The sequence below is a fragment of the Xyrauchen texanus genome, chromosome 38, assembly GCF_025860055.1.
Source record: "Xyrauchen texanus isolate HMW12.3.18 chromosome 38, RBS_HiC_50CHRs, whole genome shotgun sequence".
NCBI lineage: Eukaryota > Metazoa > Chordata > Actinopteri > Cypriniformes > Catostomidae > Xyrauchen > Xyrauchen texanus.
Window position 1 is genome coordinate 11,219,152 of NC_068313.1, and position 26,910 is coordinate 11,246,061.

Sequence of the window (26,910 nt, forward strand, 5' to 3'; positions counted from 1 at the left end):
GGGCAATAGCATCCCTCACCCAATGTGACAGTCTGCTTGGTAGCGGCCGCCACGCTGTTGAGGCCCCCATAGCAGACAAATAATTTCCCTGACTTATGCCACTGGCTAGTGTGGTGGACATAAGTCTGAAGGGCATGGAATGGGCAGAGTCCGTGAAGACTTTCCTGCTCCGGCGTTAAAAACGGCAGGGAGCAGAAGGCTTCCAGAGTGACAGGACATAGTGTCGAAAAAGGCACCTTATGAAGGTAGTCAGGATGAGGATGCAGAATAGCTTTGGCCATACCTGGGGCAAATTCTAAACAGGCCGGCAAAACAGACAGAGCCTGTAGATCCCCAATCCTCTTAAGAGAGGTAATCGCCATAAGAAAGACCATCTTGAGAGTCAGAAGTATGTCAGACGCTGACTCTAGAGGTTCAAAGGGGGTCACAACCAGACCCTCCAGGACTACTGCTAAGTCCCATGAAGGAGTTCTGGTCCTAACAGGAGGCCTCAGTCGCATGGCTCCACAAATGAAGCGAGCGAGTAGAGGATGCCTCCCCAAAGGCACCCTGTCCATCAAGGCGTGGCAAGCCGAAATGGTGGCCACATAAACCCTGAGAGTAGCGGGGCATACGCCTTCTGACAGTTTTTCCTGCAGAAAGTCCAGAACTGAAACAATTTAGCAGTTAACTGGATCTGCACCATGTGAACTGCACCACTTTTCGAAGACAACCCATTTATTGGTGTAGATTGTTCTGGTAGAGGGAGCCCTAGCACTAAGAATGGCCTCGATAACCTCAGGTGACAGCCCTGTGTCCCTCAGTTGGTACCCTTCAGGGGCCAAACATGAAGTTTCCACAATTCGGGCCAGGGATGAAATATCGTCCCCTGCGCCTGAGACAGAAGGTCCCTCCTGTCCGGAATCTCCCAAGGCGAGCCGTCGAGAAGTAGAGGAGACATTGCGCTGTTCATAGAGGCGAAGAGGTCCTCTTCTACCCTGTAAAATCTCACCCAGATTTATTCCACTACCTAGGGGTGGAGTTTCCACTAAACTAAAGTCATTATTAAAACCGACAAAATTAAACCAAAATATTTCTACAATTAAATTACAATTCAAACGAAATGAAAATATAATCAAAATAACAAAGTGGAATTTTTTTTTGTATATATAACGATCTCCCCAAATCAAAACATTTCACCTTCTCCAACTTCTTTCTCATGAAAATTGCCTGCAGATGATGATTAAATGTAGTGACATTTAGGTTCTGCCAACGTGTTCATTTGGTGATATTTCGCCTGTTCTCGCACATCTCTGAAATTCTTAACCTAGGAGAATTCGGCTGGTCAAAGAGTGTTGATGGTTGGTTAAAACTAATCGTAGGTGTGGTTTGGACGTGTAGTTTTTTATATTTACAATTGCACGTGCCAGCTGAGGAGTTGTTACCTAGGTTACTTTCATTACAATGGATAACTTTGAAGCCCGTCTCTCAGAGATTGTGTGGAAGTATACTTTTTGACATTATTTGCAGCACAAACTCTACAAATACGGCACGGCTACGACAAATGGGTAGAGAGAGATTTGAGTTTTTAAAAGTGGAGCTTCACTGTGAGCTGAAAGAAGTGATATCTGTCATAAGCGGTTAAAATATCCCTTATATGCTGGAGTATCTGCTGGATTCAGTGCTTTAATCACATCATCATGTATGATTCTGACTTCAAACTGACTTTAAATGATGATTGTATGCATTCATTGAGCCAATACTTAGGCTTGGTAAGCAAAAGTGTAATAAATCAACACTGTTTGTGCATTGCGAGCGTTCAAAAACTAAGCTTGTAACGATCCGCTCAACGAATTTAGTTGCCTCCAAGAGACAAATAGAGTTCTCTATCCACCAATATCCAAGCGTTAAATTAGTAATCCTTAGAACGATCGATAGTAAATCCCACTAGTGAATGTCAAATCTCCTCCCCTCATTCTTTTATGACCCTGTTTACTTCCGCATTTATGGCTTCGTCCATCACGTGATTGCACGTAACTGAAGTATACCAGTAAGTAAACACCGGAACCATAGAAGGGCAAACAGACATAAACAGGGAAAACAGTATAATCCTTTTAACCTCTAACAGACACATTTATCCATGATTTATACATGTGAATCCCATTTTGTGGCTTCGCTACAAGCTGACATATATCCAACTGTAATTGTGAATGTATAAGATGATATTGATTGTCATTTTTATTCTGTTGGTTCCTGTTTTCCATGTCTTTTATTTTGAAAAGTTAAGTTCCTGTTTCCTAGTCATGTGATGTCCTGTTTTCCCTCCATGTTCATGTGTCTTGTTTTCATTGTTTAATTATCTTGTTTAGAGTTCTGTTTGTTCATTGGTTTATGTTCCCCCATGTTATGTATTTAAGGCCTCATGTTTGCTATTGTCCTTTGTCAAGTATTGTTGATGTAATTTCGTTTCATGGTTATTTCAAGGCAAAGTCAAGTCGTTTATGTTTGTTTGGTTTTCAAGTTTAATCAAGTTTATGTTTTGTTTCACGTTTGGATTAATGGTTATTGGATTTCACTCATTTTGTAAATAAACTGCTCTTGGGTTCACTTCATCATTGTCTTCATCTGCTCCTGTGTCCTGCCTGCCAGCAGCCTTACAGAAAACTTGACCACCATAATGAACCCAGCGGTACAGTTCCTACAACTACGTCAGGGGAATCGTCCCCTGGAGAATTATGTGGAGGACTTCTGCGATCTGGCCTGCCAGGTGGATTTTAATGAGGTTGCTATCAAGGACTGTTTCCATTTTGGACTGACAGAGCCAAACTCCTCTTTGATGCCCAGCAGTCGCAGTTCCCTCAGCCTAACTCAGCGGATTACTGGTTCTCACTGTGGGGGCGGTGGATGACGAGCCAGAGTTCCATGTCATGGCCGCCGTAGAGCCAGTGTTCCATGTCATGGCCGCCGCCGAGCCAGTGTTCCACGTCATGGCCGCCGCTGAGCCAGTGTTCCACATCATGGCCGCCGCCGAGCCAGAGTTCCACGTCATGGCCGCCGCCGAGCCAGAGTTCCACGTCATGGCCGCCACCGAGCCAGAGTTCCACGACATGGCCTCCGCCGATAAAGAATCTTGCGTCATGGCCGCCAAGCCAGCATCCCACATCATTACCAATGAGCCCATGCCTGCCAAGCCAGATTCAGCTCCAGGCCATGTCACAGCCAAGCCAGAGTCAGCTCCAGGCCATGTCACAGCCAAGCCAGAGTCAGCTCCAGGCCACGTCACAGCCGAACCACAGTGTGCTCCATGCCATGTCACAGCCAGGCCCCAGACTTCTCCATGCCATGTCACAGCCGAACCACAGTCTGCTCCACGGTCCAGGCCCGCCTCTGCTCCACGGTCCAGGCCCGCCCCCTACTTCACCTTAGTCCTCAGCCCCATCAGCTCTGCCCCTCGAGCCTCTCATGGCTCTACCTTGATCCAATGCTTTATGTGTTTTTGTTCATGTTTTGGGGCAACGGGAGCCGACCCTTTATGTTTGTTTGATTTTCAAGTTTAGTCAAGATTATGTTTTGTTTCATGTTTGGATTAATGGTTTTGGGTTTTCACTCATCTTGTAAATAAACTGCACTTGGGTTCACTTCATCATTGTCTTCGTCTGCTCCTGTGTCCTGCCTGCCAGCAGCATTGCATTAATGCTTGTATACTAAAAACAATGAGAGACAAAACACACTGGCTTTGCATATTACAAACACAGGCCAATGCATTAACTGTGTATCATGTTGAGCAGTTTTTTTTCTGTGCCATTGAAACGTATGGTAAACTAACTAATTTTAAAACGACGCTGCATATGAATGACAGATTCATTCACTGACGGTGCATTTGTCCACCCAAGAGAAAAAACTTTGGCTTCTTCCAAAGTATAAACCAGGCTCAAGACGTAGCACTCGGTGGTTGTGTGTACTGCTTTGCTTAGCGTGGCCACGATATGTATTAGTTTGCAGTGGTTAATATTTAATCTGTTGTTTTCTGAACACATTCTGCTCTGCTAAAGTGACATGTTTAGTTCTGCTTTCTTTTTCTTTTCCTTTTTCCTTAACCCTATAACGCCATATGTATCAAAAATGGTACACAAAGTGGCTCCTGTTTCATCCTCTGTTCAAGCTGAAAAGACAGCAAAACTTATAGTATGTAAGTATCACATGTTTATGGCACCATGTAGTGGTTATTTGTGAAAACAGTGGTTTCAATGTTTATATCGATCAATTTAAATTTGCGGCGGACTTCCGCAAAACAAAATTACTGTTATGTTGGGATAATTGACAGCTTATATTAATAAAGTAAAAAGTGACAGTACTGATTATAATGTTACTGATATTTTAAAATGTGTATTTGCTGAATATAAGCAACTTATGCTTAGTTAAAATCATTTTATTGAAAAAGCATGTTGAAATTAGATGTATCAAATATGATACAACAGGCTTTTGAGGTATATCTCTCAATCACTATTACATTCAATTCATGTCCACTATACAAAATAAATAAATAAAATAAATAAATAAAAGCTAAAATAATCATACAGCTTTGAAAATTTTGACATATACATTTTATAAGATATATTTAAAGTGAGAACTAATATTTCTGTGTATTTTCATATATGCTGCCTGCTCTGTCATTATAAAAATCTCATTATTTTACATTACAAGCTATTATGATGTCATCTCACCATAAGTTCCTGTAAACAATTCCCTTTTTTAAAAGTCAATATAGTGCTGAGTCCTCTGATAAAACCCAAAATATATCACTGTAGCATGTATGGGTTAAGAGAAACTTAAATAACAAATGCCCTATACAAAAATGAATTGCGGGGCCTGTCATTATAAAGATCTCAAAATAAGATACATAAAAAGAAAAAGAAAACACGTGCAAATTTTTATATTTTGTCTAATGGTACTAAAAACTGTTTTATGTAAAAAAAAAAAAAAAAAAAAAAAAGAAATTATATATATATATAATATAATTTTCTGACAATTCTTTCATATGTCAGGCTTTACAGGGTTAAATGATGTGTATAGTTTAACAGTAATGACAGCCCTGCTAAAAAATAACCAGCTTAACCATCATGCAATTCCCATGATGATCTAGGGTGCTTATACTGCGTGGTGCTAGTCTATTTGGTGGACCAGCAAAGCCACACTTTTCACCAGCAAAACCTAGTGTCACGCACACACACAAGACGAGACAGTCACAATGTCGGAGTAAACTGCTTTATTCCACAAAGCAGGCAACAGTACAAAAGGGCAAATCCAGTGAAGAGGAGTCAAGGGGGGGCATCACAGGGCAGAGACAGGGTCAGGGGGCCTGGAAGGCGACTGTAGGACAGGGACTGGGTCCGGGGGCCTGGAAGGTGACCACAGGACAGGGACTAGACTAGGAGACCTGGGAGGTGGCCACGGGACAGGAATAGGGTCAGGAGGCCAGGGATGAGGCAACAGGGCCGGGACAGGGTCAGGAGGCCACTGGACAGGGTCAGGAGGCCAGGGAAGAGGCCACAGGACAGGAAGAGGGTCAGGAGGCCAGGGAAATGGCCACAGGACAGGAAGAGGGTCAGGAAGTCCGGGAAGAGGAACGGTTACTGGGGGAGCTGGCAGAACCAAGTGAGGAAGGGTTTCCGGGGGCGGAGCCGTGAAAGGCGGAGCCGTGGGAGACTCGGCAGGTGGAGCACTGAGAGACTGAGGAGGAGGCGCCGAGGAAGGCTCGGGGGGCTCAGGAGGCGGTGCCATAGGGGGCCCAAGAGACAGGGCAGAGGGAGGTGGTGCCGCAGGAGGCTCTAGAGGCGGAGACCTGGAAGGCCCTGGCGGCGGAGCCGTTGGAGGCGGCACCGTAGGAGGCTCTAGAGGCGGGGGCCTGGAAGGCTCAGGAGGTGGAGCCAATGACGGTGGCGCCGTGGGAGGCTCTAGAGGCGGAGGCCTGGAAGGCTCTGGAGGTGGAGCCGAAGGAGGCTTTAGGGGCGAAGACCTGGAAGGCTCTGGAGGCGGAGCCAAGGGAGGTGGCGCCATGGGAGGTTTCTGAGGCGGAGCCGTAGGAGGCTCGAGAGGCGGAGCCCTAGAAAGCTCTGGAGTCTCTGGGAGCAGAGCCGTAGGAGGCTCGGGAGGTGGAGCCGTAGGAGGCTCTGGAGGGGGAGCCGTAGGAGGCTCTGGAGGGGGAGCCATAGGAGGCTCGGGAGGCGGAGCCGTAGGAGGCTCGGGGAGAAAGGCCGTGGAAGACTCGAGTGACTTGAGGAGCGGAGCCCTGGGAGACTCGAGTGATTTGAGGGACGGAGCCCTGGGAGGCTCGAGAGGAGGAGGAGGAGCCCTGGGAGGTTCGAGAGGAGGGGGAGCCCTGGAAGACTCGAGAGACGGAGCCCTGGAAGGCTTGTGAGGAGGAGGAGCCCTGGAAGACTCGAGAGATGGAGCCCTGAGAGGCTTGAGAGGAGGAGGAGCCCTGGAAGACTCGAGAGACGGAGCCCTGAGAGGCTCGAGAGGAGGAGGAGCCCTGGAAGACTCGAGAGACGGAGCCCTGAGAGGCTCGAGAGGAGGAGCAGAGGTTAACAGAGCCGTGGAAGACTCTGAGGGTCGAGCAGAGGCTGGCAGAGCCGTGGAAGACTCTGAGGGCGGAGCAGAGGCCGGCAGAGCCGTGGAAGACTCTGAGGGCGGAGCAGAGGCCGGCAGAGCCGTGGAAGACTTTGAGGGCGGAACAGAGGCCAGCAGAGCCGTGGAAGACTCTGAGGGCGGAACAGAGGCCGGCAGAGCCGTGGAAGACTCTGAGGGCGGAACGGAGGCCGGCAGAGCCGTGGAAGACTCTGAGGGCGCCTCTGCGGTCTTGAGCACAAGAGACTGGGGAGAAGGGGCCCTCTTCCTTCTCTTTCTCCTTCGGCCAACAGGGAGCATGGCCATGGGGGCGGTCGAGGCTACAGGCGCTGGCTCGCTGGCCGTGGCAGGCATGGGCGCTGGCTCGCTGGCCGTGGCAGGCTTCGAGACTGGGGCCGTGGCAGGCTTCGAGACCGGGGCCGTGGCAGGCTTCGAGACTGGGGCCGTGGCGTGGAACTCTGGTTCAGTGTCTGCCTCCCCCACAGTAAATGAGGAACCAGCGAACAGTAGGGCGAGGTCAATAAATTGAGCCAGGTCGAGGGAGCAGCGACCACCAGGCATGAACGATGAGGTTGGCTCATTCAGCCCACATTGAAAAATGTCTTTCAGAGCCACCTCATCAAAGTTCACCTGGTTGGCCAGGGCACAAAAGTCCACCACATAAGCCTCCAAGGGTTGACTCCCCTGACGCAGAACCAAAAGCTGGGCCACTGGGTCCATAATGTTAAGGGCAAGGTTTCTAGTTCTATAACCGCTGCCCTGCATAAAAAACCCTTGGCAAGCGTCCGAAGAGCCACCAGACCTCTCGGGGGGTTGAAGGCTTACGGCGCTCGGGGATGCGTTGGGAGCATCAACGGGCTCAGGGACAGACACAGGTGGAACAGGGTGAAATAAATCAGAAATAGCACGTACCTGCTGCCCCTGGGCCGTGAGCGCTTGGTCATGTCTCCCAACCGTAGATCCTCGTGCAGAACCTGCCGTTCAGGTCCGCTCTAGTGAGCTGCGAAGGTCCACCGGGGGCTCCATTGTGACTGTTCTGTAGGGTTGGTTATTCTATAACGCACACAAGTTGAGACAGTCACAATGTCGGGGTAAAACAGCTTTATTCCAAAAGCAGGCAACAGTACAAAGGGGCAAATCCAGAGAAGAGTAATAAAGGGAAGCATAAGGTCGAAGCCGGGGAATCAGAATACACAATGACGAAACAAGCGAGTAGAAGAAATAGGGGGGGCTAGCGAAAAACTAGAGCTTTCAAAGCGAAGGGGTAACTAAACAATAACCAACAAGAGTGAAACGAAAGGGTTGTGATATATATGGGGGAAAAACGAGTGGTGCAGGTGAAACGAATAACCTAGTGATTGGGACGAGTGCGGGTGAAAGTAATACTCTGGTGATTGTGAGCGAGCGCGAGAGCCAGAGGGGGCTGGTGCAGGTGAAACTAATAACAGGGAACGTGCACGCTAACAAAGGGACTGTGGAGTTAAATACGGGACGAAATGGGCACAGAAGAGGTAAGGGCAAAACGAGACAAGGTGAATGTTACACCTAGCTGGTGAAACTTTGACCAGTATGGCCTTTCTGTTGAAGCAAACCAGCATCCCTTGCTTTCTGACCAGCAACCAAAACACAACATAAGGTGGTGAACAGCAATGCTGGTCTTTTCAGCAATGAGGAAGTATCACTGATGAATGTTAATGTTTATATTTTAGGTGGCCAAGCTAAAAAAAAAAAAAGATAAGATAAGATTGTGTTGCAGCTAGCCAATTATATTACAACAAATGAATTCAGCTAACACTTGCCAACTTTTTGTGTAATATGCATCAGATGGTCAGTAAACAGATTGTGGGGAGTTTTTGGACTGAGACTTAACTGAAGAAAAGATGGAAGAACAACAGAAAGCAGGGAAACAAGTTATAAACTAAAACAATGGCTGGAGGAACCTGTTCCTTCACTAAATGAAAAGTAATTGGTACTGTAAGGAGACACCTGCAGAATTTTCAAAGCCAGATGGGCAGATGGGTCTAAATATGTCAGTTTATTTCAAGATGGGCAGATATCAGCCTGCAGTTCAAATGATGAAGAACAGTGCAGACACTGTGGCTGTAATGGCCAGAAGTTTCGACTTCCTCTTGGTTCAAACTTTTCTTTCTCCCACTCATTGCCTTATCTCACATGTTTGTTGAAATTATGCATTTAGTCATCTTTAAGATGTATGTTAATGCAAAAATCTGACATTCTCTGAATATCACTGTTTTAACAGTAGGTGGTTAATTATTATATATTTAATCTGTGATTTAACTCATTGTCTCTGGCCTTGATGGATGGCTTAACATTGACATTTTAATTGTTTTGTAAATTTCAAGTCAAGTGAATGTGAGTTGATTGTATTTTAGATGAAGAACATAAATGAGTGTGGGTTGAAGATATTGATGATTGTCAAATCAAGTTAATGCTGTGGCCAGTGCATAAACTGGCTGTGTTCTGTGTGTTTCCTCAGAAGAAAAAGTGTTTCTGAGTCTGAGTGGAAAAATTGGTTCCGTGCCGGTGCCTTAAACATTTTTGTCTTGAACAAGGCATCACCGATGTCAAAGGGGGGCTGGTGGACTTGCTAGTTCGTTTCTCCAACGATGTATCGTATTTTGTTCGTACCAACTAACATTTTAAAAATACAAAAAGTATGAAAGAAAGTAAATTCAGAGAATTCTCTCATACTGTTGGAAATGAATGGGGAAAGCCATAAACTGACACCTACCTGTCGCAAAATTGTCCCTGTCTTCTCTGGTAAAAGCAATTTTATCGTAGTAAACTCAACACATACTGTAGTTCATTCCAAAAGCATTGTTTAGAGTTAAACATGTTGAAGATTAGTGGACAGGTGGTCAATTAATGAAGTGATGAGGTTTATTCAGAACACTGAACCATCGCCTTCATAGACATCCATTAAAAAAGAACGGCTTCATCTCCTCGCCAGTGTACTGCCCATAGAATGGCTTTGGGAAAGCACGTTATGCTATTTTATGCTAAGCTTGTAGGCTCCCCTTAGAAGGGCTCTGATAACACTCTTCAATATTGTGGGTAATGTAGCGGTTCACCATGAATTTGACAGCTGAACCATGGAACCAGCTGTTTCCAAGCTGTTTCTGTCTTCCAAAGGAAAAAGCCCCACTTGAGCCCCTTCCTTGTGAATAGCAAGTTTAAACCTTTTTAACTATTTTACATGCATGTGCATATATATATATATATACTGTATTTATATATATATATATATATATATATATATATATATATATATATATATATATATATATATATATATATATATACATACACTCACCAACCACTTCTTGAGGAACACCTGTACACCAGCTTATCAATGCGATTATCTAATCAGCCAATTGTGTGGCAGCAGTTCAATACATAAAACCATGTAGAGACAGGTCAGGAGCTTCCGTTAACATCATTGGGGGGAAATATGATCTCAGTGATTTCGACCATGGCATGATTTGTGGTTCCTGACTGGCTCATTTGAGAATTTATGTAACTGCTGATTCCTGAGATTTTCACTTACAACAAACAGTCTTTAGAGTTAAAAATAAAATACAAATAGTGACGACAGTTCTGCGGACGAAAATGCCTTGTTGATGACTGTTAGGAATATTTTAGATCTATTCGCGATCTCCAATTCCCCGGTCCCGTCTTTCTATGTTCATGCCCAGTGAGGTGCAGTCGTGAGTCTGAGTCTCTGAAGACTTTGCGTAGGAAGCAGAAGGCCAACAGAGAATGGCCAGACTGGTTCAAGCTTACAGAAAGGCTACAGTAACTGAGATTATACCATGGTCTGGGTGAATACTCGATTCTGATTGGCTGCAGGGTGTCCGTTAAAAAGTGATAGAGGACACCTAGTAAAGTAGTTCTGGTGAAACTGCCTGTTTACCATTCGAAATTAATAAATAAATGCGCTGCCTACAACAGCTGTGAGTAACCATAGCAACAGGCAGTCAAAGTATCCGTTAACAATTTGCTCTATCAAAACAAACATCTAACGTTAGTTAGATATTACATAGCCTACTAATACAACAATGAGCGACTTCGTTATTTCTTTTAACATTTATGGAGAATATGTAAGTGATAGAATATGTAATATTCTATCACTTACATATATTATATGTAATATTACATATATAATATGTAATATTATTCTATATTAATATATGTAATAATATTACATATATTATATGTAATATTATTCTATATTAATATATGAGAATATGTATGCTGCCTACCGCTGTAGGTCGACTCTCCGATGCTGGACTGGAGAGCCGTCAAATAATGTCGGTGAGCAGTCTGCGGGCTTACTGGGCTCCGTCAGTCCGTGAGAGACGAAGCTGGAGCAACGTACTGTCTGCATCAAGTGCCCATCATGGGCAGTACCCAGCTTTTGTGGATCCTCCTTCAAAGGCCCCTATGTCTGACTGGCCGACTTTTTCAAATTGCACTATAAATGGAAACGTTGAAATTAATTGTAAATAAAAAAGCTAGCATGTAGGCAAATGACCCTCTCTTTGATCTGATTAATTTATTGCCCTCTATAAGCGCAAATTGCTGGAGCGCAGAACTAATTGTTTTTTTTGTTTGATTGTTGTTTGATTAATTGTTTTATGTGTAATAAAAAAATAACTATGCCTACCTTTGTGTTTCATGAAAAAAAAAAATGCATTTTTGAACCTGAAGGGTTCTACAAGCTGAGCGGACTATAAATATCTCCGGTTGCTAAATAAACCGTCAGGCAAGTTATTATTTGTAAAAACTAGATTTAGCCTAATTAAAATATAAACTAATGTTTTAAAAATGTTTTATTTGGCAAGTGACCATGGTATAAGCGGGTTAATGCCCTCCGAGGTGTCCATTGTCAGGTTTTAATGGCCTGCGGCGGATGCAACCGTCCTCCGCTGTTTGTCGGCTGGTTCACACCTCGCCGTCGTCCATTAAAACCTGACAATGGACACCTCGTCGGGCATTAACCCTTACTAACCCCTCTGTACAATTGTTGAGAGCAGAAAAGAATCTCAGAATGCATAAAATGTTGAACCCTGAGACGAATTGGCTACAACAGCAGAAGACCACGTAGGGTTCCACTTGTGTCTGCCAAGAACAGAAAGCTAAGGCTGCAGTGGGCAAAGTTAAAGACTGGTCTGATGATTATCAATTTCTACTAAGGTACACAGATGGTAGGCCCACTGCAAGTTGAACCCAATGTGGTCTTCTGCTGTTGTAGTCGATCTGCCTCAAGGTTCGACATGTGTATTTTGAGATGCTATTCTGCTCACTACAATTGTACAGAGCGGTTATCTGAGTTACTGTAGCCTTTCTTTCTGCTCAAAGCAGTCTGGCCATTCTCTGTTGGCCTCTGTCATCAACAAGGCATTTCTGTCCACAGAACTGCCACTCACTGGATTTTTTTGCTTTTGGCACCATCCTGAGTTTCATGCATTGCACTGCTGCCACACGATTGGCTGATTAGATAACCGCATGAATTAGTAGGTGTACAGGTGTACCTAATAAAGTGGTTGGTATATACTAATACACACACACACACACACACACACACACACACACACACACACACACACACACACACACACACACACGTTGGTCTACCTATCATTATGAGGGCTTTCCATAGACATAATGATTTTTATACTGTACAAACTATAGATTCTATCCCCTAAACCTAACACAACCCCTAAACCTAACCCTCACAAAAAACTGTCTGCATTTGTAAATTTTCAATAAAACATTGTTTAATATGTTTTTTAAGCTATTTACATTATGGGGACACTAGAAATGTCCTCATAAACCACATTTATAGCATAATACCCTTGTAATTACCAGTTTGTAACCAAATAAATTGTCCTCGTAAATCACATAAACATGTCCAAGTTTTATGGGGACTTTCCATAGACATAAGGGTTTTTATACTGTACAAACTTTACATTCTATCCCCTAACCCTACCCCTAAACCTAACCCTCACAGAAAACTTTCTGCATTTTTACATTTTCAAAAAACATAATTTAGTATGATTTATAAGCTGTTTTCCTCATGGGGACCGACAAATTGTCCCCACAACATCAAATATATCTGGTTTTACTATCCTTATGGGGACATTTGGTCCCCACAAAGAGATAAACACACACACACACACACACACACACACTATTAAAATTAAACAAGACACATACAAACTGTAAAGAAGTTTAGTTAACGTTAACTAATGCTTTTAGTAATATTAACTTAAAAACATTTTTCATATAAATGAACATTAATAAACACTGTATGTTAGTTCATGTCAGCTATACTGTATATCTATAAATTAACATAAATCAAGTTAATTATGCTGTAAAAGGGTGTTATTCATTGTTTTATTCACATTAACTAATGCATTAAGTAATGTTAACTTACACAGATTTTTGTGTTAGTATGTATAAACGAACATTAATAAAGATTAATAAATGCTGTAAATAAGTGTTATTTATTGTTAGTTTATTTACTAACGCATTAACTAATGTTAACCAATGAAAAGTTATTGTAAAGTGTTACTAATATCCAACATGTTTGTTGTCATTTTTGGATATTTTTATTTAAAATGTCACTTTATTCTTGTGCTTTTTGCTCAATTGGTCTCACTAATATTTTTTTCTGTTATTCATTTTTAAGTAATTTTTTATGCCTTTCCAAGTACGGTATTCGGCTTCAGGCACATCCCTACTTCAGATGTTAAAATATGTTCTCAAAGTTAGGAGTAATACAAAGATTGCCATGTGCCATATTTACTAGTTGTGTATTAACACAGTCAGTTACGTAATAGTTCTACTGGAAATGTGACCTGGATTTGGAAAAAATTTGCAGATCCCCTGGCTGAGCACCGATATTAGAACCATTTAGTTGAAAAAATTTTAAAATCTAAACAATCACCATCCAGTATTCCACCTTCTTCTTGACCTATTGAGAAACTTAAAGATATCAGAAAATTCCCCACTTTCCTACAGGCTGTGTGAGAGTTTTATTAGAAAGAATATGTTTAGATTAATTTCCATCTGTAAACATTGTGTTTTAGGACACAAGCACACACACCCAGATGGATCCTCTCACGCAAGACACATTTCAGCAGAGTAAGTGGAAACTCTGCCAACCATGAGATAAACTGAAATTAAATATGGTCATGACAGAACAGCCACTAGCATGGAGCAGCAGTTCAGCTGTTGCACATAATTATTGTGAGATCACATTTAGTGCATGTCTGTGAGAGTGAAGAAACCAACGGTTTATCCTCTCTCTGCTGTCAGGTCTCCTGTTCATTTGCTTTAACCTTTATAGTTCTTGTTGAATGGGATTTTCTGAACTTAGATACAGAAGAGTAATGTTGGATAATGGTACGAGCACTCTGTGCACCTGTGGCTAATGACTCTGTGTCTGTGTGCTAGCCAACACTGGGATGATTACAGATTTAATCTCATCCAGCCACTGTGTATGTGTACCATCCAGACTTTCTACTAAATTACCTGAACCGCTGGTTCTCCTAGATAATGATAAGGCCTTAGTCTCCGTCTCTGTCCATAATTTGACTGACTGATTTAGCTGATAGATGTTTTCTACTCATTTCTACATAGTTTCTACTCATTTACCAGCTATTTGTGTTTTCTTTTTAAAAATGTTTTGGCTAGAGATATAGAGGCAAATTCACTTAAACGGATAGTTCACCCAAAAATGAAAATTACCTCTCATGCTATCCCAGATGTGTATGACTTTCTTTCTTCAGCAGAGCACAAACAAAGATTTTTAGAAGCATATCTCAGCTCTGTAGGTCCGTATAAAGCAAGTAAATGAATGGTGATCAAACCTTTGTATCTCCAAAAATCACATAAGGAAACATAGTTGTAGTCCAGACGGCTCTAGTGGTTCCATCCATATCTCCAGAAGTGATATAAAAGGTTTGGGTGAGGAACAGATACAAGTTTAAGTCCTTTTTTTTGTCTAAATCACTTTCACTTTTGCATCTGAATGTCACATGTGGTGCCTGTTTAGTTTTTCTTTCACATTTGAATGTGAAAGTGGAGATTTATATTAAAAAAGGACTTAAATATTGATCTTTTTCTCACCCACACCTACTATATAGCTTCTAAAGATATGGATTCAAACACTGCAGTCATTTGGATTACTTTTATGTTTCCTTTATGTGATTTTTGGAGCTACAAATGGTATGATCATCATTCACTTGCATTGTATGGACCTACAGAGCAGAGATATTTTTCAAAAAATCTTTGTTTGTGTTCTGCTGAAGAAAGAAAGTCATACACATCTGGGATGACATGAGAGTGAACAAATGATAAGAGAATTAACATTTTTGGGTAAACTATCTTTAACGAGGAGGAGGGTGGGGCCGGGCTGTGAGTGCGCATGGCCGGCCCTCAATCGGGCTAATCAGCCGAGGAGAGGGATAAAGCCGAGCCGGATGTGGCTGTTCGAGACAGAGACACACAGCTGCCGTGTGTGTTTATGTTTGTGTCTTTTAAGTTTACATTAAACATTATTTTTACTGTTCAGCCAGTTATAAACCTTTTCTTACTCCCTAATCATTCATCATCTGCAAGCCAATACGGCATGAGTTAAATTCCCTGGAAATATGCGTACTTGGGGAAAAAAACATATCGGTGCAAATTCATTAATCATTTGCGCCACTTTTGCGCATAGTACCTCAACGCAAAAAAAAGACCTATTTACTAACCATCTGCAACCTACTTTAAGCAGGATGAAATAGTTTTGCATCTTCAGTTTTTAATTGAAGTCATTGTCATTCCTTTCCATGCAAACATATCTCCTTTCTATGCAAATAAGTATTGTTGTATTTATTTATACAGTTATATGATAAAAATCATGGTATTACCAGAGGTGGGTAGAGTAGCCAAAAACTTTACTCAAGTAAAAGTACAGTTACTTTGACTAAAGTAGAAGTAAAAGCAATAATGTTAAAAATACTCAAGTAAGAGTAAGAAAGTATCTAATAAAAATAATCCTCAAGTAGTGAGTAACTAGTTACTTCCACATATAACGTAATGGATTTATCCTCTCCTATATTCAGTACATGATACACATTTAACGTGGATTACAGAATGATGATGATGATTATTAATAATTAATAATAATATTAATATTAATAATACTATTATTTATATCATTTTTATTAATGGAAATTGTCAACATTCACCACCATGTTGTTCCAAACCAATATGCATTCTTTCTTTTCTTCCATGCATCAATTTAAAGCAAAAGTTCACCAAAACAATGAAATGCTCTCATTTTCTCACTTTCATGCTATCCCAGATGTGTTTGACTTTCTTTCTTCTGCAGAACACAAATTAAGGTTTTTAGAAGAATAGTTCAGCTCTGTTTGGCCCATACAATGCAAGTGAATGGTGACCAGAACTTTGAAGCGCCAAAAAGCAGATAAAGGCTCCGTGGAAGTAATTAATATGACTTTAGTGATTTTCAGAAGCAATATGGTAGGTGTGGGTGAGAAACAGATCAATAGAATAAAAATTAGATTTGTGTACAATTCCTATCGATTATGGCAGTAACTCAGATTCATTTTAATTCAGCAAATTATGATCAAATGACAGACAGAGTGTCGTAACTGGTAATTATCCAGATGCATGTGTAGACAAGTGCACTTTCATCATGTTAAAGAGATGATTCAGGTGTCTGAATCACAGTACTGCCTTACAAAACAAAAAGGCAGTAACTGCATTTTTGGTCAAAAATGAGTTATTATCATTTTCATGACATTCAAGGCATTCTTTGTTATGTGACAAAACATCTTATCTCAAATGTGTGTCGTTTTCGAGAAAAATGGTAGTCGTTTGTACAGTAACTGCAAAAAGCCCTAGTGAAACAAAGCATGAGTACAGTAACATCCATTACTGTATTCTTGTTATGTTTTACCTAACAAAAAATAACCGTGTTGTTGTGCAGTGAAGTTACTGTTTCCATGATGAACACACAGGTAAGGAGGTAAAACTTCTAAAGGCATCAGGCTATCCCATAACTTCCAAGCAGCCAGCGTGATCTTCTTCGCTCTTATTAGCCTACATGAATGCCGTATTCTTTCATAGGCTAATCATTCACGGCGTTGTTGTCCAGCAGGAGAATATAACTGTCCATAAGCACAGCTATCGGTGTAACAGTTATTCTTTAATGTGACAGGTGTCTGTTCAACTTAAAACACACTCTCTTCACGGCCGCTGTTTGAAGACTATGTCCGCTGTTTAGAGAAGTTAGCGAGTTGTGAGCAAAACTGACATCTTTCTCTTTACTGTATCCATGCTTTCAACAAAAACAAACTTCTGCAGAGCGAGCCGGCAGGTATTTATGCCCCCCTTAGCTCTCAGGCTCAAACACACTGGTTCCTGTTCCTAAGCATTTATTTATTGCACGGTTTCTTCTTCTGAATATAAAATAATATATTTTATTTGGATTCCCCTTAATTATATTAACCTATGAAAATGTTGTCCCTCTGTATGAGTTGGTATGGGTGCCACGTTTTTGGTAAGTAATACAAAGCAAGAATACAGTAACTGCAAAATAGGGGTAAAATATCGAATTAATTATGAGGATTGATATGTACAAAGAATAATCTAATATAAAGTAACAAAACAGCCACATGTCCAATAATCTACCTACAACTACTTAGGCTGGATGACAGGATAACTTTAAAGTAATTTTTCTCAGCTCTGCACTCTGCGTAGTTACTGCCTTTTTGCTTTGTAGGGCAGAGTAGTGGAGTGATGCTGTCCTGGCAGAATGAAATAGTCCTGCAGAGTGTGCCAGATCGCAGTGGTATCATGCATTCTTTGCTATATAACACTCAGAACCAACCCACAAGATTGGATTTGCAGCATGCAAATTGCGTTCAGCACAGATTTTGTGAGTGCGTTTGAGCTGTTGCCTGATTTGCATGATTCCTTTAGGGAACCAAGCGCAAAACCATCGCAGACAGCACTTGCAACTGTATAGCACTTTTCCCTGATGCAAGACATTCTTTGTGAATGCCCCCGTTGTTTTAATGCACTGTAACTTCCTTTGGATAAAAGTGTCTGTGAAATGCATTAATGTAATGCAATACAGTTTAACCAGGTGCTATCCGTATAGTGCTGCACCCTGTCTATTTACATTAAGTTATTGTCATTCGTTTCAGCACATGCAAATTAGTCCTATGTTAGATTGCGTTTTATTCACAAAAGTCTGCACTATTTATCTGTTGCAAGTTATATTGTGGAATGAGCCAGGACTGTATTGAAAAGAGATGTTTGTGTACATTTTCAATTGATTATGGCAGCAGTGATTAAAATTATGGAGAAAAGTGTTATAAACAGACTGATTGCACTCTGAATTTGCTGACAGTTGGTTGAAAGTTCTGGTGCTAAAATCGGTCTGTGCTTACCAAAATGTTGTTGAACATATGGGCATGTGTGTGCTCCAGTTTCCAGAGTGACGCCAAAATCGAGTTGTATCTTTAGTTGTAAATTATGTAATAAGTCCATAGGAATGCATACTTTAATAACTCTACACCCTAACCCATGCTCCCAAAACTTTAGAGCAAAATGCAACCTCTAAATGAAGCTGTTTATGTGAACATTTGGAAGTTGATTTCCCTTGTGATCATGTTGGAATCGATTGCTAAAACAACACAGACAGTGCATGGAAATTAACAACACTATCAGCGGGTGCTATTCATTCTTTGTGAATGAAACCTACAAATGCACAGCTTTTGCACTCACTTAGGACGGATGCTCTGCCATACTGCGCACATGCGTTCCAGCTGTGTCAGTGAGGTTTATGTAACGGTGGCTGGTTCTAGCCCTGAATATAAGCGAGCAATGAAAATATATTCTTGACCTTAATTAAGAATATGTGGAGTGACTTATCTATAGTGAGAATGAGCCGGAACTATGGAAACGGAAGAGGAGCTGGGCTCGGAGGAAGAAAACAACTAGAACATTATAGCCGCTGAGTATCTCGTATGATACGTCTGTTAGTGGCACAGTCAAAGATCACAGCTGAAATGAAGACTGCAGAACCAAATACGATGCTAAATACGATGCTGGCTGTCTTGAAAGGGATGGACAATATTAGATAATTAGTATGTTTCTCAGGAGAGCTCATGCTTGTCTCAGTCTGTGAGAATGTTTGGTTAAACGTGGGGAAGACAGATGGGAAAGAAAGGGAAAATGAAAATCTCAGAGCTGGATTGCGGTGGAGTTTTCTGAGCTGCTTCTACCCAATTTCAGCAGTGGCATTGGTTTAAAGGCTTAAGATTTCACCTTTCACTGGGAAGAGTTCAGCGAAGTGTCAACAAAGACACACACACTGAGTCTAGAGATATATGCAAGGACAGCATCTGTGCAAGAAATTGATGAAAAGAAGAAAGTGTGCAAGCTTGTTCACAATAGGTCTGAGAACTTGTGTTTTTTTATTGCTAAAGACAACGAATGGACTACTCGCATGGAATACTTTTGGGTCCACTTTAAGCTTTAAAGTGAGTCACTATCAACTGATTACTGTGAAATTAACCAGAAATAGGCCTATTCCTACTTGGTTACTCTTGCAAGCAGTATATCATTACACAGCATGTCTTTTACACCTCCTTTCAGACTCCGCTCTTGTAATTATAACCAGTTTGCCATTTCTATTTCCTTAAGTCTCCCGATCAAGGTCAAACTGAGCTGAATCCTGGAATTACAATTTAACCTTTTTCTACACTCCTCCCGACGTTGCCTCAGGCCGGGGAGCCGGCATGACATAACTCCCCCCCCCCCCTCTCTCTCTCTGGCCCCGCCTTCCTCCGCTCTACACACACATACTCACCCATTTTGCTTATTAAAAAATGCAATCAGTTAATTATGCTGTTGTCACTTACTATGTTGTTAAGGCTAAACATGAAAATGACACAACAGCAATATGGTATTTCAATATATTACTGCCCAAACCTCTTGTTCAGTACAGGACAGTTATTCCATCAATGTGCACTATCCCGCCGGCTTTCGCTTTTGCTGTTGCGCACTGCCTCCGTGTTTATTTCCACATCTCCTGCTGAATGCTTTTAGATGTACTCTACAATATGGAACATCAACTTTCATCAAATATACTTCCTGTCATCACTATTAAACTGAAAGCACCACACAGGGTTCTGTTACTCAAAGTCGGTCATTAATCTTGGAGTGGTGGCGGACTGCGAAGAGAAATCGTCCCTGGATAGAAACTGACCCAAAAGTTGGTGTCGCTGTCCTTTTCTGCATATTGCTACCCTCTTCGTGCCGTTGTTTTGCGGCCCTCTTCAGCCTGTTGCATAAATCCATTCTGCATAAAGCGCCGGCCCGTTTCAGCTTATCGCGGCACATTCAGCCCCGTTTCACGGCCGGCCTAGCGGGAAAAGTCCTGGTTCTCCCTATGGGCAGTCCGCCCCTGTCCTGGAGTACCAAAGCACAGCATATTTAGGAAGTCTCCTTTATTTAACGTACCTGGTTAACTCATTAGCCATGATATGTCTTTAAATCATCTGAATGAAATGGATGTGTTGGGCATGTACATATATCTTTCTCTCTATTTCACAAAGATGTGTTTATATATAGAACAATATATAGAGCAATTTATTTTTGTCATTCTCGTGCTGTCGCAGAAAATGATTTGACATGGTTTATTGTTATGCGTACAAAATGCATACAAACAAATGCATACAATCTTATTGCATCAGCAACATTTACAATTATGATCAATTCTAATTAGCTTCTGCCATGAATCTTTGAGTTCGCCAACTCTGGGCTCAAACAGAATCCATTTCCCACTGGTAATTCTGATGCTTCTCATAAATTCAATAATTCAGACATGACTTAAAGGCAGCATAAGATAAGGAGACATCTAAAATGTAAAGTGCTGAGCTACTCCAGCAAAAGGAATATAAAACAATACCATAGGATTTTTGTCACTGACAAGTCAAATAGACATACATTATTATCACACTTTTATCCATATTAAGCTTTCCTTGAAATAGCCCATAGTGTTAAACTACCAAACATTGTGGGGAAAATTATCTAGCATTCTTTGAACACAGTTGACTAACAATTCTTACTAATTTTTCAGGATGTATTCTTGACATTTTGGTTGATACTATACATTGGTCGATAAACATCACAATATACAAGTTTTGTGGAAAATTGATAATACATAAAAAAAGTTATATTTTAAATCAAAACAGTGTCTAAGTACAGTAAATGGTAGACATTTGACATCTTTGAAGAACTTTTTTAAAGTCATGCATGTGCAATAAAACAACATTATCAATAATTTATTGTAAAAATATACATTTTATACACACTTATCTCACCATGAATTCGCCGACATTAGGTCAAAAGTTCTTCAGCTGAAATCAGTCTGTACTTGCCGAAATTCAAATAATTTGATATATTAAGCCAATCAGCTCACATGTTTGTTTGTTTGTTTGTTTGTATACTTTATTGTCCTTTTTCAGGAAATTTGTCTTGGACTCAAAGCTGCATTAATACACAACATACATACAACAAATGGACTCAAGGCTGCATAATATATACATATAACAAATGCACACACAAACTATAGACCTACATTACTGCATCTTGCTATTTAACATATAAATTGATAGAGGAATAAAGGATTTTTTATAACGGTTACTCTTACACCGTGGGACTCTATACCGTCTCCCTGATGGCAGCAACTCATACATTGGAAATAAAACATGGCTGGTATCACCTACTATTGTCTGTGCATTTTTTAAAACCAACGATTCATAAATTGATTGAAGTGATGAGTATTCCCTTATACCCATAACCTTCATTGCAATTCTCAGAAGACGTGCAAGCTGTGATTTTAATTCAACCGAAAGATTGCCATACCAAGTTTGCATGCCATAATTTAAAAGGCTACCTAAAACTGCATAATAAAATAATTGCATAATTCTCTGATTTACACCAAACAGCCGAAGTTTTATTCAAAAATAGAAGCGTTGTTGGAATTTGGAGGCAACGTAATCAATGTGGGCTTTCCAAGTAAATGTGTTGTAAATGGTGTACCATAATTTCCGGACTATTGAGCGCACCTGAATATAAGCCGCACCCACTGATTTTTAAATAAAATATTATTTTGAACATAAATAAGCCGCACCTGTCTATAAGCCGCAGGTGCCTACCGGTACATTGAAACAAATGAACTTTACTCAGGCTTTAACGAAACACGGCTTGTAACAAAAATAAATAGGCTTTAACGAAACACGGTGTGTCAGCGGGGGTGTGGTCAAGCGCCCGTCCGGGAGAGAAAAGCGGTAAGGGCGCTTACACCTGAGCTAAATTATGTCTAACACCGGTGTCTAATTTCAGTAAGCATGGGGAGAGCGACATAAAAAGGCAGCAGCCACAGAGCTGAGAGAGTGACACACGTCAGTCTAATGTTGGCGCATAGAAGAATTGAGAAACTTTATAAAATTGATTGTAAACATTGCTGTGGCCATTAAAAGCCTTACCTGGAACGTCAAGTGCCCTGCTGAAAACTGTCACACTGGTGCCCGCGTGACAGTTTTCCCAAGAAGGACACGTGAAGCAGGGCACTTGAAATTAGACACCGGTGTTAGACATAATTTAGCGCAGGTGTAAGCGCCCTTACAGCTTTTCTTTCCCGGACGGGCGCTTGACCACGCCCCCGCTGCCACACACGGCTTGTAATAAAACATTTGCAGTAAACGGAAGCCTACCAAGAAAGTCATTGGTCACTATCTTCCTCGTCCTGTGCACTGAAACCACTGAAGTCATCTCCTTCGGTGTCGGAGTTGAATAGCCTCAGATTTAGTTGTCTTTTTGCACTGAGTCAATTCCTCACGCTGCTGTTTCCAACGTCTTATCATCGACTCATTAAGACCAAGCTCCCGTGCAGCAGCTCTATTTCCTTTTCCTTCAACTTGAAAGCAGCATCATATGCGTTTCTCCATGTCTTTGCCATGGTGAGGGTAACAAAATTACTACCGTAATCAGAATGATGGGAAGTTTGAGCGCGCTCGATTTAATCTAAACAGTAAACAAAAAAAGTTGTTTTGACCTTAACCCGTTCGGCAATTTCATTGGTCTAATGAAAGCTTCACGCCGCCAAAAAACTGAGCACGTCACAGAATGTTTTTTTTTTTTTATAAAATTTGAAAGCGGTAAGCTGACAGGTTATTTGACATGTAATCCTGTAGCCAATCAATTTGTGTACTATCTCTTTGTCTAACACATCATTTGCTCAGTTTTGCATATAAGACAGTATCACTGCACCATGCTTTGATCCACCCCAGCTCCACAAGTCTAAATCTGATACATGGTGATTGTATGTATACATAATTGTGCAGCAACATGTCCTACATGCTCGATGCAGCATTTCTTGTGTTTTGTCTAATTTTGCAGCGCATTATGTCGGTGTATGTTCTAGCAGTGGCAAGTCTTCGTACTTGCTCTGCAGCAACAGCAGCAGTAGTAGCAGCAGCAGCGTAGCAAAACTAGATCTATTCTGCCTTCCATTGGAAACTGGAAACATTTTGTACTACTATAAAATATGTATAATTGCATGATTAATACAAGTGTTATTTAATAATTCCTGAGGTAATTTACTCAGTGGGATCGCATCTCTTTTAATAGTGGCCAAATAGAAACAACTAGGAAACCTTGATGCTTTTAGTAATAGTAATTAAGGGGAGCGGGAATTAATGGAGGATCAGGCCAAGAAACTTAAGAAAATGTATTTATAATTGTAAGGCTTTTGTTTTCTAGCAACCAGCTGCAGTCCCACACCTCATAAGGTGGAGCTTTTTAAACAAGCTCCCCCTCATTTTCTTTTTTGGAATGTACATTTCCTACCATGTGGCAATATTTTGCATAATTGCGATAGGAATGATTCTCAAACGTTTAAATTGGTTAAACACTAGCTCCTTTTTCCCCTCCTCCTACTACTACTATACTTTTGGTAAACTCATGAATGACTATATATTCTTTTACCTTACTTTTATTCTAAAACATGCCGGTCGCCTTGAAGCAACAGTGTGTCGTTGGTGCAGGGAGTAACAGTGAGTAATTCTGCAGATGGCCTCTTGTGATTTTTATGTAATTTTTTTTATCCTCAGAGTAGATATGCTCAAACAAATCTCTGGCCTCCAGTAGCTGGGAAGGAGAGGGCTCTGAGAATTTGCCGCAGAGAAAAAGCCTCTCACCAGCCTCCTTTTCTACCTCGCTCTTTCTCTCACTCTCTCTCTTTAAGACAGGATGGCAGCAACAAAATGACGTGCCAGGCTGCAAAGCTCGCATAATCTGCATGAATGGCATTGCATTTCCATAGAGTCTGAGCAAACTATTGGCCAAGCTCCACATTGATGCTCAGATTTGAATGCCTGAGGTTCCCCTCTGTAGATCCCAAATCTTCTGTTCTCTTTTCCCTTTGTTGGTGGTTTTGTTGATCCATATAAACAGAACTGATGGGAGTTAATGTACATAAAAAGGTCAGTTTTATTTTACATGAACATGTTGTTTTATAGCAATTAATCGTATTTACTGGCTGCAAAAATAATTTTCTTATACCATGTCCTAACCAGGCATGATGCCACAAGTTTCCAGGAACAAGCAATTTGTCTGTTCACATCGAAAGCATTATTGCTGCATGTCATGACACAAACACAACCTATAAGAAGTTTAAGCGTTTAATGTACAGAAAATGTATTGTTCAGTCTGCAGTTATGTGGAAAAATGTCCAGTGACACTGGTTAGGACAAAAAAAAATTAAAAACTTGTATCAGTGTAAATCAATCAGTTTCCCTGTTAAAATAAATTTACTTTAAGCAAAATTTTGCTAAATAATTATGTAAGTGTTTTCAGAGAATAGGTTTATATTTCAAACAACAATGGCAAATGTTTTTAGCATAAATCACAACATTTGGTTAGATTTATGCATAATACATAAAATAAATCTTAATTAAAAAATGCTTATCAATTGGATAAAAAATAAACACAGTTTAAGATTTATTATTTGAAAACAAGCCTTATAATCCCACATTGCAAATCAACTTGGATGTTTAGATACATTTACTGAAAAACAAGACAAATATTCTGATGAACAATTTATTTATTTATGTATGTATGCATTTATGTAAGTACAGTATGTATGTCATTATATTTTATTCATTTATTAATTTATTAATTTAGCATAGTACACTTCTTTAGGGTGTACTTTCCCTTCAGTTCAGTTTGTTCAAAGCATTGTCCTGCAATGAGCAGCATACAAGATACAAGATGGCGCTGCAGATGGCAGCCTCTGTGTGGAGCTCGCCAATTCTTTTGTTGTCTTTGTTTGTTTGTCATGTGTTTAGTAACTTTTTTCCAATCAGTTTTACCAGGGATGAACTGCTGAACATTTTAGTCAGTGACACCACTGTGCTGTTTAAGCACAATGAGAAGCAAGTGAGGGAAGCAAGCTGGCACTCTAGTTAAGCTCCGTCAGAGCGGCTTTCAAACAATGCTACTGAGTTTTCATCTAGTGAATCTCTGCTCTCTTTCTAACAAAATGGATGAACTACATCTCCTCACCCATACAAACAAGGACATCCAGCTGTTCAGAATGGATTGCATTGTGGACGAGAGGTGGTGGAACATGCTTTTACATCAATGAAAGTTGGTGTACAGCATTAAAGAAGTTGTGCTGTCCTGATTTGGAAGCACTCTTTATCAGCTGTAAGCCTTTCTTTTTTCTCATTTATTCTGGTGAGTGTTTATATTCCTCCACAAGCGTGTGTGAGTGCAGCGCTGCAACAGCTGGCTGATCAGATCACAGACATGGAACAACAATATCCGGACTCACTTATTATTATTCTCTGTTATTTTAACAGAGCTAACCTCACCTGTGAACTGCCAAACTACAGACAGCACATTACATGCCCCACCAGAGACAGAAATATACTGGATCACTGCTTCACAATATTCCAACCTACAGGCATAAACTTAAATCTACTAAACCTGTAGTAAAGACTGTAAAACGTTGGACCAATGAAGCAGAGATGACTGCACTGATTGGAGTCTTTTTGAAGCTGCAGACACCAATCTCGACGAGTTCACAGATACTGCAACATCATATATCAGTTTCTTTGAGGATACGTGCATTCTTACTAGGATTTATTAGATCAAAAATGACAAACCATGGTTAAAGAAAAACTCAGGCAGCTTTATCAGACCAAAGAGGATGCTTAAAGAAGTGGGGTAATTGTACAATCAGGTCAGAAACACACTGACAAAAAGAATGCGACTTCAGTAGACTGCAAGTTAATGTAACCCTGTAGTAAGGATAGTGTAAATTGGTTTGGCTTGCTGTCCCTGGATGTTGTAATTAGAGTAGTGGTAGTTTGGAAGGAGTATGATTGTTGCATGATTGCCCCTGTATTCCAAATGGAATAAATCACACTCTGAGGGTGCTTTGAAGGGAGAACAATTGTGGTTGAGAACCACTGTCCTACATCTTCTGCCATTACATTCCAAATCTGTATATAACAGATTTGTATTTGTACATGTATATATATATATATATATATATATTGTTGTCTTAATGTGTATTTCTATATATATATATGTATAAGTTCTATTCGCTTTTATTTTTATTCTTTTTTTTTATTATCTTGTTGTTGAATTGTATGTGTACTGGTAGATTCTGTCACCATGACAAATTCCTTGAATGTGTAAGCATACATGGCAATAAAGCTCATTTTGATTCTGATACTGCAGTGTAATTCCTAAGAGGTCTTAAAGCATTTTCATATACCTAATTGTTATAAACTGGTATGTAAATATTAATCACTGTAGAAGAAGATTGACTATTTTGGTAGTCTTTAAATCATTATATACTCTATCACATAGAAGTCTTGGTTATTTTAATAACTGTTCCTCCTTAAATTGTCTTTAGCTTGAAAAATAATTAGAAAATGTATCAGCATTGACACTGATTAGTTTAGATACACTAATTCTCCATGCAGAATAAAGACATCAAGACATTAATGGCGAGAAAATTAAAAGCTTTTCTTGGCCACTTGTTTTTCATTCCCCATTGCTCAGGGCAAAATGGCTCCTATGGAGTGCTTTAGTGTGGAGCTCGCAAGAGCACTCATGATGGCAATGCCAGCATGGAACAGATGGAAGGAGGACTCCTAAAGAGAAATCCCCCTA

At 40.7% G+C, this 26,910-nt stretch overlaps 1 protein-coding gene across 1 annotated transcript in view; it reads left to right on the forward strand.

Moving 5' to 3' along the window:
• LOC127631484 (cell adhesion molecule 2-like) overlaps positions 1 to 26,910 on the forward strand; it is a 370,436-nt gene that overhangs the window by 14,444 nt on the left and 329,082 nt on the right. The window lies entirely within an intron of this gene.